Raw genomic sequence first — 9,724 nt, 5'->3', positions numbered from 1 at the left:
TGTAAATTCTATATGAGCTCTTGACGTTTCAGAAAACAATCATTGTCTGGATTATAATTTGTAAAATTATTGGTGAATAAAGTTTTTTGCTTATGAATAATGTACTCATCCTTCTGCCAAATCCAACCAGAATGCCTGTGATTGACTAGTGGATGGGTATGCATTAATGTTTTGGTGTTTTATTTGCTTTTTACCATCAGTGCATACTTTCTCTGTAGTGAACACCTTGAGCCCTCACATATTTTTGGTAACTGGTCACCTAGGGAATAATATATGGTATGTTTTGTGTGGATCCCACAAGGTTTACTGATCCAGAAGCCCTTGTAAATATGATTATTTGAAAAAAACACGTTGTTTCCTCACATTTCTATGTAGGAAAGTTGTGGGATCACCGGGCCAACACAAATTTCCTATCTCCCAACATTCCCCTAGGTCTCCTGATACAAAATGCTACCTCACTTGTGTGGGTAGGCCAAGTACCCATGACAGGGAAGGGCCCAAAAATATTGGGGCGGTATCAAAAATTCACGATCACAAAACGGCCTGGTTTTTGCAACATACGTTTTTGGTCTCTAGCTTGGCGGCCATCTAGGGAAACCTGCTAAACCCATATATTTCTGAAAACTAGACACCTGGAGGAGTTCAGGAAGGTGTGGCTTGCCTGGATCCCCCAAACTTTTCTCACCCAATATCCCATACAAACTTCAACTTTCGCTACACAAATCTGATTTTCCTCTCATTTCTGTGTGGGAAAGTTGTGGGATCACCAGGCAGCCAAAAAATGTCCTGACACCCACCGTTCCTCCAGGTTTCCTGATAAAAATGCTACCTTACTTAGGTGTGTGGGCCAAGGGCCCAAAAAGTATTATAGAGGCATCAAAAATTCTCGATCACAAAATTACCTGGTTTTGCAAGGGAGTCACCTGTGTTTTTGGTCCTGGGCTCGGTGACCAACTAGGGAACCCTACAAAACCCAGACATTTCTGAAAACTAGATACCTGGGGGAATCAATGGTGGTGTGGCTTACATGGATCCCCTAATATTTTGTTACCTAGAATTCCCTTACATTCAAAAGAGATTATGGGCAGACGAGGCCCATGCAGGTAAGAGTGGTGGGGCGGATGGGGGGTAACTCGACAGACAACGAGGAGGGAAAATTAATTATGTATTTACTTTTCACTTATCCCATCGCTCTTACCTGCATGGGCTGCTCCTGGTTATGGGGGATGCCATTGAGCTGTATCAGATTAAACAATCTAAAAGAACTCCAATGACTGTCTGGAGAAAAGTTTCTTCAAGTTGTTTCTTCTCAGTTCTCTTTGGGAAAAATGAAAAAAGCATCAAACTGTTGGAAACACCTTCTTAAAAAAACAACAGTACTTTTAACTAACGTTTCAAAAGTACCCCACAGAATCCTCCCAACAGTATTAACACAATTTCTGACCAACCAGGAATTTCAACCTGCACTCCTCTGGGGTTAATTCATACTTACTGACAAGGACCTTCTTTATATTAGGACACCTCAACCTCTTGCCCTTCTCTAGAGCCAATATGTTTTCCATCCCCTCACCGCAAATATGACTCCTTAGGCACCTCTACAATCCTCCTCAGACATCCTCTGTACCTCCACCAGAAATAGCCTGTCAATATCAAACCCCTCCTTAAAGTCAGGCACCAAGTCTGAGAATATAAGAACTCTTTCTTCTGCATTGGACACAGTAGTGGTGCTCTCACCATTTTTGCTAGACTCTAACAGCTATTTGGACTTCAAGTGCACCTCCTTGACAGCCCAACCAACAAAACCCTTTTCTCCTCCAAGGCTCTCTTAGCCTCACTTTTTCTTTCATCTGCACCCAGCTGGGCCAGCTGTAGCCTCATGTCCACCTCAACCTGTCAGTCCTTGAGGTCATCAGGGGACTGGGATTGGGAGGAGACAGTACTTCCTGTTTCTCTTTCTGGGGGATCCCCTCTTTCCTCTGTAGAACTTTACCCACTCATTTCTACACTCCTCTCCCTCTTTCTGAAACCCACTACTGTTTGAGCTCATGATTCTGAGGTCAACTTCTATCAGGGTTCTCCCTTTTTAAGAGTGCCAAAGTAGTCCTCTTCAAACTCTTCTTGTGGTGCAGATTGCATTCTGTGGATGTCGCCCCAGGCTCTAAGGGTGCTCTAACACTCAAATTTGGACATGCACATGAGTAAATAGGTGTGTGAAAGGTCTTATAGGTGTGTGAGTGAGTGTGGTAGCCAGTGTTGGCTATATGAGTGATGTGTTGATACCTGCTTTTGTGAGAGTGTAACTGTGTCTGTAAGTCCCTCCCTGACTGTGTGAGCATGTGCAAATTACAAACTATTAAATTGGATACTATAAGCAAACACCCACTTCTAATTTCAAATGCAATAATTCATACTAGCATAATGAAATGTGTATACATTCCGTATAACAATTCCTCATTCTCCTTTCCTGCTCAAGGTATTTTTAGTTAGTATTCTCATCTAAGCAGCCTCCTATTATCCCTTCTAGTATACTGTCTAGAAACTACACAATTTCTTTCACCGTACATACTCACAAATTTTTTCTAAATATACTTTTATGCACTACAACCTAATTAACATACCTGTAAAGGCTCTTTATTATTCACCCAGTTTTATTTATATGCCTGGTAACGTCGGTTTTCATTTGAAATCTCCAGTCAGAACTCCTACAAACCACCTCATCTCTCAGTAGAAAAGCAGGTAAAATGGCTACCCCTCACCATGTGCTCTTACTTATGCTGCTCTAGTTAACAAATCAAAGGCTTCTTTTCACCTTTCTTTTTTGGTATACCACTTCTGAAGCATAGTATTTCATTAACCCTTTCCAGGTTTCCTGCAAAGAAGCCTATTTTTTTTTTCTCCACTAATCCACTGCAACAGTCAGTGCAACCACCTGTGTAAATTCGCTGAGAGATTCACAGATTTAGAAGGTGGGCCGCACTGGCCTCCGCAACGACTCCATTGATCTTGCGAGAGACCAAAAAATCCATTTTCGGGCATCTTCCTGTTTATTTAGAATGCTCGGACGAACAAGAATTTTCCAAACAAGGAGAAGATATGTATCAGCACTTCATTAGGAGAGGGTATCCTTTGTCTGTACTGAACAATGCTCTAAAAAGAACAGGCAACAGAAAAGAATAGACCTCTTGGTCCAAAAACAAAAAGAAATTAGAGCTGAGGTATCTAATGACACTATCAGGTACTTTATGGATTATAACGCCTTGTTAGATCAGGGGGTCTCTAGTTGGCAATGGTATTCACCTTTTTCCAAATAGGGACCCTTACTTCTAAGTCAGGATAAGGGGATTGCACTCCTTAATAACCCCTGCTCACCCCCTTAGTAGCTTGGCACAAGCAGACAGGCTTATCTCAGAGGCAGTGTGTTTAGCATTTATGAATACACACAGTAATACAGTGAATACAGTGAAAACACTACAGATGTACACAACACAGGTTTTATAAAAATAAGAATTCTTTATATCGACTTAACACAAGACCACAAACAACAAAAATCCACAATACTATACTTAACCCCTTCGCTGCTAAGCCTTTTCCCCTAGTGTGCCAAGCCTTTTTTTGGCTATTTGGGGTAGTGCACGCTTAGGCCCCCTTAACTTTTTGACCACATAAGGTATCCTCGCCGATTTTGCGTCCTTTTTTTCCAACATCAAGGGGATTCTAAAGATACCCAGGGTTTGTGGATTTCCTTGGAGGGGTCCCAGAAATTAAGCAAAATACAGTAAATTTTTTGTTTGTTTCAGAAAAATGGGAAAAATGGGCTGTAAATGAAAGCCTCTGGGTTTTTCCCTGCAAATGTTATCAAAAAAGGGTTTGTGGGGCTGAAATCACAATTTTCCCAGCTTTTAGGGAATGACCGTCTTTTTTCAGAGAACCAACATTCTGCACACAGTTTTGGCATTTTTCCACACCTTCCCACACAAAAAAGTGTGAAAAAAATGTTTTTTTCAGCTAAAATTGAGGTTTGCAAGGAATTCTGGGTAAGGGGACGTTGGGGGATCCACGCAAGCCATACCTCCTTGGAAGCCCCCGGGTATCTACTTTTCAGGAATGTGTGGGTTTGGTAGGTTTCCATAAATGGCCGCCAGGCACGGGGTGAAAAACCCAGGTGACCCCCATAGCAAAACCAGTTCATTTTGACAAAAGTAGTTGTTTAGTTCTGCAGTGTGACAATTTTGGCACAATATTGCAAGGAAGATGGGACAGACATTGTGAGTTTTGCAGGATATTGTGGATAAAATAACCTCTTAGAATTCACCAGAGAGACATCACCATGTACTCCCATGGGTTTTCAATAATATCTACAATTGTTAGGTTATAGGTGGAATGTACACCTTGGCAAAGAGACTAAAAAGACAGATTCCTGCACAGCCATCTATTCCTCAAAGACACACACATACTGGTTGGATTTTGCATGAGGGCGAATGTTGGTTCAGTATATAACATTTTATTAAGAAGAGATTTCACAAAAATGAAATGCACTGTCCATTACATGGACAAAAAAACGAACCAATGACTCGCAGCTCGTGAGCTGTAAAGCCACTTCAAGACACCAACCGCTTTACAGGCCCTTCACACACCTTTCATACTTGATACACAGAAGATCATTCACAACACCAGGTACAAAAGCAACACATCACAACATTCACAAAAAAGGGACAAGGGGCACCCTGCTTCAAAAATACAAAAAAAAAAGAAATTACTACACAGCTATCGATTCCTCAAACACACACACATACTGGTTGAATTTGGCACGAGGGTGAGTGATGGTTCAGTATATACATTTGTATAAGCAAGTGATTTCACAAAAATTAAATGCACTGGCAATAATTGAAAGGACCAGCAACTGAACCATTGACTCACAGCTCTTGAGCTGTAAAGCCATGACAAGGCACCAACCTCTTTACAGGCCATTCATACACCTACTATACGTGTGACACATACAAAACATTCACACCGCCAGCCGTGGACCCATCACATTACAACACTTCCACCAGCAGACAGCGCCATTCAAGGGCCCATCACTTTCACACGCCCACATTCCTGGCACAGTCACTACACAAACTGATGGGTTGCATGGAGTGGCGTTCAGCTAGCAGTGTGTGTAGTGACCAGCATCAAGTCACTACTCACACACCACCAGCCGAGCGCCAGTCCACGCACACCTCCAGCCAAGCACAACTCCTTGCACACCGCCAGCCAAGCACCAGTCCACGTACACCGCCAGCCAAGCACCAGTCCATACACACCGCCAGCCAAGCACCAGTCCACACACCCCGCCCGCCAAACGCCAGTCCACACACACCACCAGACAAGCTCCAGGTCACGCACACCGCCAGCCAAGCACCAGTCCACACACACCGCCAGCCAAATGCCAGTCCACACACATCGCCAGCCAAACGCCAGTCCACGCACACCACCAGCCAAATACCAGTCCACGCACACTGCCAGCCAAGCGCCACTCCAAGCACAACACCAGCCAAGCACCAGTCCAGGCACACCACCAGCCAAGCACCAATCCAAACACACCGCCAGGCAAGCGTCAGACCACGTACACCGCCAGCCAAGCACCAGTCCACACACACTGCCAGCCAAGCACAAGTTCACACACACCGCCAGCCAAGCGCCAGACCACGCACACCGCCAGACAGTCGCCACTCCACGCAAACCGACATCACATTTAAGAATGTTTTTAAATATAAATAAGAAAACACAAACAAACTGCAAATTGATACAAACCTACTAACACAACAACTAAATCTAAATACACTACACAAATGCCAACTTTGAAACTGAACAGAAATTATTAAACAATAGAGGCCAGGCAGTTCACTTTACCACTCATAGATGCTCCCCAAAATTCTTTTGCGTCTGGTACATTCTAAAAAAAGCAGGCACCCACAGCCCAGGGTTAGAAGGACACTCAGGCCAGTATATACGGACCTCCTTCCGCAAACCTCTTCGCCAACAGACTCTACATCTTCGACTGGGAAAGTCTTTTGAGGATGTAGGAGTAATGTGATCAGGAAAGTGGCGATCTTTCAATCTAGCAACATCCTCCAACACTCTAACTCGAGGAACATTTGCCTGTTCTACCATAACAAGGCTGCCTATTACAGACTCCTGAAACTTTACAAAAGTCATCTTTAACTGAGGACAAGATTCCTGGAACACAACAAAAGCATTAAAGGTTGCCAAGTGAAAAAGATGGATAGCCAACTTCTTGTACCCAATGTAAACCTTACGAAGAACAGCATACGATTCCAACCTCTGATCTACTCTGTCAACACCACCCATGTGAATATTATAATCTAAAATGCACACAGGTTTGCGCACTTCAGCAACCTGACCCCAAACAGTCACGGGTTCAGAACTTTCATCATGGATGGTAGTCAACATGTAGACATCTCTCCTATCTAAAAACTTCACAGCTAGAAGCTCCTCGCAATGCAATGCACTGCACTGTCCCCGGGCAAGCTTTTAACAAACAAGTTCTTTTCAGAAACCTTTGTGGTTAGAGCGGATTGTGCCACAAGCAACTGTGTCTACTTTGGCCAATTCCCTGAACAACCGCACACCAGTGTAGAAGTTATCTACATATAAATAATGGCCTTTGTTAAATAATCCTCTACCAAGTTCCCACACAATTTTCTCTGTCACTCCAAAAGTGGACGGACAACCAGGGGGGTTAATCCTGGATTCCTTACCGGTGTACACCCTGAAATTAGAGACATATCCAGTCTGACTGTCACACAGCATATACAGCTTAATTCCATAGTGTGCCCTCTTACTAGGAATGTATTGCCTAAAAACCTAGCAGCTCTTGAACAACAACAAAGACTCATCCACTGCAATTTCTTTCCCTGGAGCATAGATCTCAGAAAATCGATCAACAAAGTGATCAATGACTGTCCGAATCTTGAAAAGACGGTCACAATCGGGGTGATCTCGTGGCCAAGCTAAACCATTATCGACAAAATGCATCATCCGAAGCAGAAGCAAATACCTATCACGACTCATGACTGCCGGAAATATAGCAGTTGCCAACAAGGGACTCGTAGACCAATATGAAGCCATTGATGGCTTCCTAAGCAAGTCCGTCAAAAAAGTGAAACCCAAGAACTTCTTCATCTCTTCCATATTTGTGGGAGTCCACCGGGTAGCTCTAGCGTGGGGCTTAAGGCTGGCACTGTTCTCCCTCAAAAACTGTTCGGTATACAAATTAGTTTGCTCAACAATCTCTGCCAAAAACACATCATCCATAAACAACTGAAAAAAATCAATTGGCAAAAAGTTTTCAGTGTTCACCCTACACCCTGGAACACCAGTAAAGTCTGGCAATGCCAGCTGCACCATGCCTGGGGCAACCCAGAGGTCAGCACTTTCAACAGGAAGACTTGCAGCCCCAGGCTGCCGCCCAGCTGTCTCTTGACTCACTATATGAACAGGAAGTCTTGCAGCCCCAGGCTGCAACCCAGATGCCTCTTGTCTCACTATACCAACAGGAAGTCTTGCAGCCCCAGGCTGCAGCCCAGATGCCGCTTGCCGCACTATCGGCACAGCAATGTCCTCCTCTAACACAGGCACTTCATCCACACCAAAAGTAGCTTCATCAGCACTTAGAATATCTTCATCATCAGATGATGCCATGTGGAGAGAAAAATCACTACCTGAATCTTCCCCTCCCACCTCTGACTCAAAATCAGTCAGACTCTGGACCATGGTCAGAGGAAGAATCAAAAAGCATTCCAACAACTTGCTGAGCAGTAATCCGGCAGCTAGCCATTATCCTTACGAAGAAAGGAGACTGCACAAACAACTCAACAACCAACACTGTGCAAACTAAAAATGTGGGCCTTTATCACAAAGATCTATATACTGAAAAACTATACAATTCACTTACAAGGGACAGCTACACTCACCAGCACCTACTCTGCAAAGACACAGCAAATAGTCAACGATATTCCACTAGAAAGAAGAAAAAAAACATAAATCTACAAAAAACAAAATACACATCAAACAGAAATGAAAAACATTTTTTACAATCACAAAAAACAGAAACCAAACATACTGGTATTATTACACACTTTGCAAAAAACACATTTACATTGAAATTGTACAAAAAAGGTCTCTTACCAAACACATGCAACTACACAAACAGCAGAACCACCAGTAACGAAACCGCAAACTGCAACAGTCTAAAGAGCAAAAGCCTTGAACAGGAACAAAAAAGGGGGAAATAAAACATTACATTTCACAAGAAGAAAAAAAACAATACACATTATAACAGGCTATGTCACTACACAATTGAGGGCAGAAAGGGCTGAATACACATAAACAAATATATGTCCGATGGAAGCAAGCACAATATTTATTTATACATTCCTGGCAATAGTGGGCTTTTCTGCCCCCCCCCCCCCCCCCCGGCCAGAAATTCCAAAAATATAGGTAATCTATACCCAAGGGGGGCAGAAAAGTCTACAAATTAATTAGGCCCATAAGGAAGTGACCCTTGCCCAAGGGGTCGCATTTCAATTCAAGTTTGAAACACTCCCTGGTGTTTTCTGCCCTCCCCTGGGGGCAGAAAGGGCAAATAAAGAAACCGATCTGCCCCGGGCGGCAGAATATACTAAAAAATAAAAATGGTCCCTGGAAGCGACTGGTCACTTCCAATTGAAAAAAAAAACAATTCCCTGTCTCTAGTGAGCTTTTCTGCCCCCCCCCCCCCCGGGCCAGAAACGCCAAAAAAGTCAGGCTGCCTTTCCCCAGGGGGCGCAGAATATAATTTTTTTTTAGAGTGGGCCCCCTGGAAGCGACCCTTGCCCAAGGGGTCGCTTCCATTTAAAAATAGAAGAATTCCCTGGTGTCTAGTGGGGTTTTCTGCCCCCCCTACACGCAGAAAGGCCAAATTAAAAAATGATCTACCCCCAGAGGGGGCAGAATATTTTTTTTTTAAATGTGGGCCCAAGGAAGCGACCCTTGCCAAAACTCTTACCAGAACATCTACAGATCACGTATCAAAAACAGCATCTCTGGGGGATCTTTTAACAAGACGTTTTATGAATGATAGCAATGATGGGACCGCTAACTGGTTAGCAGAAAAACAAAAAGGATTTTGGCATTGCTCCAAATGTAAAACTTGTTGTCTCATCATTAATACTACATAATGGAAGAATAGAAGGGTTCAAAGAATGAATCACAGGTATAACTTCCTAGGTAGAGTAAGTTTTAAAATGTAGTTGTGGCAAAAGCTACATAGGGAGCACTGTGAACAAATTAAAACTACTTATCTTGCAGCATCTTCGAGCAGTCACCAATAAGGATTGCTCGTATGCAATGGTCAGACACTTCTGGGAGAATCGTGATGGCAATATATTATTTATGAGCTATTATGGTATTTAAAAAAATAACAAATCACCTAGCGGGGGTAATCAGGAGCTAGTATTGAGGAGGTCTGAATCCAGATGGATTATTAAGATTGGCACGGAGGTGCCATGGAGTTTGAACACAGATGCTTAACTCCATGTACATCTGGGTGAATACGATGAATACTTAATAAATGTCCTAGCTCTTCAATCATAATACAGTTGAGGGATTGAGCAACTTTTAAGGACAGAAATTTTGGTTTCATATTGTTATAAACTGCATCTGTATTGTGAATATCAGATGA

Source organism: Lissotriton vulgaris, chromosome 1_1, assembly GCF_964263255.1.
Source record: "Lissotriton vulgaris chromosome 1_1, aLisVul1.2, whole genome shotgun sequence".
NCBI classification, from domain to species: Eukaryota; Metazoa; Chordata; class Amphibia; order Caudata; family Salamandridae; genus Lissotriton; species Lissotriton vulgaris.
This window is presented reverse-complemented; position numbering follows the sequence as displayed.